The sequence below is a fragment of the Candoia aspera genome, chromosome 6 (assembly GCF_035149785.1).
Source record: "Candoia aspera isolate rCanAsp1 chromosome 6, rCanAsp1.hap2, whole genome shotgun sequence".
Classification (NCBI taxonomy): domain Eukaryota; kingdom Metazoa; phylum Chordata; class Lepidosauria; order Squamata; family Boidae; genus Candoia; species Candoia aspera.
This window is the reverse complement of record NC_086158.1, coordinates 29,511,038-29,513,962: the sequence shown is the minus strand read 5'-3', so window position 1 is coordinate 29,513,962 and position 2,925 is coordinate 29,511,038.

The following is a 2,925-nucleotide window of genomic DNA, read 5'->3' as shown; positions in this document are numbered from 1 at the left end:
GTAGATAATTCAGAATTAGCTCTAAGCATGGTGCTTCTGTTGACTGTATTAGTTATTATAAGAATTAATCTTTATCATGAAAATAATATTGAAATATTTGAAATATTTGAAATATTTTATCCTCTTAAAATATTTATAGTAAAATACTCTGATAGTGTAATGGATCAAGTAAAATGCAACAAATATATTTTCACTGATTTCCTTAAAAGCATGCCAGATTTAACCAGATTACCTGCCCTGCTTCAGGTTTCAGCCTTGCACACAAACACAGTTTCTTGGAAGATTATGAGTTTTATTTTCAGGTAACAGAGTTAGCAATGTACTCAGGAATGTCAAACAAAGCAAGTCTTGCCTGCAAAGTCTAAAGCTGGTTCAAGTTCAAGAGCCAGGTCAAGTTGGTAGCCTGTCCAAGGGTTTAAGGTTCAAGAGTGAAATTCCTACACAGGGATCACACCTGAGCTAGACGTTGTTTCCGGCAAAGAGAACAATGGTAGCCAAGCCTTTTATGTAGGCTGCAGCCAACTGCCACTCATTGGAATGTTTACTCTGTTGCTTGGCAATAACCTAATAGAACCTCTGTTCTGCCCTTCTTTCTACTGGGCCATGACATTACCCTCTCCATGTTCACAAGAAATACTTTTTAAAGACTTCATTAGTTTTAGTCTCATACTTATTTTTTAAATACATTTTACTTTGGGGTTTCTTAATATATACTGTATATCCATACTCAGTGTAATTATGTTTATTTATTTTGTAAATATACTAATTGATTATTTCCATTAAATTCTGCAAGCTAAGGCTAAAAGGTGCTGGTCACCTATGTGATTGATAACAATATTGGAAATAAAGAGAGAATGAAATTGAAATAAAATATTTCTCCTGAGGCTTTTTTTAATACACCCCCCCAAATCTATTTTTGTACCACAGAATTATAAAAAGTGATATGATTACAATGTTGATGATTCTTTTGAATTGTCTGTATATTTCCATTTGAATAATAACCTGAATTTATTATCCCCTCCAAAAAGTTGGTAGATTCTTGGACTATAAATTCAAGATTTTTACTTAAGATACACGACTATTTTGTGTTGTATATTGTTACCTTGTCAGCTGAAACACTACAGAAATAAATTGGCATTTTTTAAAAGTAATACTACTCTAATGTCTATACTCATCAAAATAATTCCTTTTGCTGTTTGTGATACTGTTTATTTTCCTATGTTCTTTTTGTTTCATTTTCTACCATTCAGTCAAAACCATAAATAATGTTCTTTCATTATTTAGCAGTCTTAGAAAAATAATGACAAGAAAAATATTTAATATGTTATCTCATAAATAAGTTGACACTCCTATTAGATGGTTTTCTTTTGGTACTTTGTAATACTTTTAAAGGAGTATTAAATTACTAATAATTTGTTCTGGACCTAATAATCTGAATATACCCTGTTTTCTGCTCCCAGAAAGTCTCTTTAACAACAAAACAAAAACAAAACAAAACCTGATGAAGAACAACACTTTTCTTTGTCAATATCGTTCTTCAAAAGCACAATACTGGAACAGGCAACTCAAAAAAGCAATATAGAAAGAAGTCAAACAGAATAATTTGCAATGTGGGGCTCAGAATTTCTTTACATAGAAAGCAGAATCCAAGATGGCACAACATCATTTGATAGCTTTGGGTTAAGTAGCCAACTGATACACATGGACTATTGTTTGAGATATTCTACTTCATCTTGTTTTCTAGAATAGTTGTCTGTCTTAATTCAAAGGTTGTGGCATTACCTATTTAACTTGCATCTATTACATGGCCAAGAAATTCAAGAATAGCATTTAAAAAAAATAGCAAAACATAATACGCTAAGATCTTGCTTTGTCCAACACAGTATGGTTCATGTTTAGGCATATTGGAATTTGGGATGTTCAGATTCAAAAGTAATGAGATTAGATTTATACATTTAAAATATTACCTTTTTGAGCTGTAAATTTAACATGATAAAACTTAACATCCAAAAATTATAAGTCAACCACTTGCCAAATCTCAATAATATGATCAGTGTACCAAGCTGGCTCTTTTTAACAGACTTCATCTTATATATTAGAAACTGTCAGAGTAAGTGTCCTGCAGAGCTATACTGATTCTGATCTGATTGGAGATTCTAATGAAGTTCAGAGTCCAAAGTATATTTGAATCAGAATCTTCTGTGATTGTTCATAATCCTACATTTAGTTTAGGGCCATTCAATAGTCTTGAGCCATTCAAAGCCAGATTAGGTTTTTTTTTATCGAATCTGCACATTAAACCATTAAAAGCAATATGATGAAAATCAGGTTCAAAATATGGATTAAAATGTATAAAGATGAAAGTATTCTTCTGTTTGGAAAATTACTGTTTGTCAAATGATCATAAAAAACAAGAATGTTATTCTTGTGCATCATAATTGTGGACCTTTTTGTACATGTCTTAGGATTTTTAGTGCTATTACCATTCCCAAAATGTTTCCTAGTTGTAAATGCAGTGGGTTGAAACTGATTTTCCTCCCTTACTGTATTTTGATTGCATGCTCTGAATCAAAATGCTACTGCAGGAAATATTAGTTCTAAGCCTGAAAAACGTGAGGAGTTAGTTTTTTAAAATTTGTTTGTTAATTAAGGTGTTTCATGATTGATAATATAATGAAACTGGAAACTTAAATTTAAAATGAATTATCAATTTTGCACTTGTATCATCACTAATAACAGTATAAATTAAGAGTTTCAGTGTAGTAGAAGTTTGTTGTTTCAAGTTGCTGAAAGTTTTGGAATACAGCAGGCATATCAAATACATTTTTCTTTTGATTACTTGCAACACAAATCAATGACGATTACATCACTATAAAAATATACCAACTTGGAAAGTGCAATTTTTGTCTGTATGAAGAAAAACCA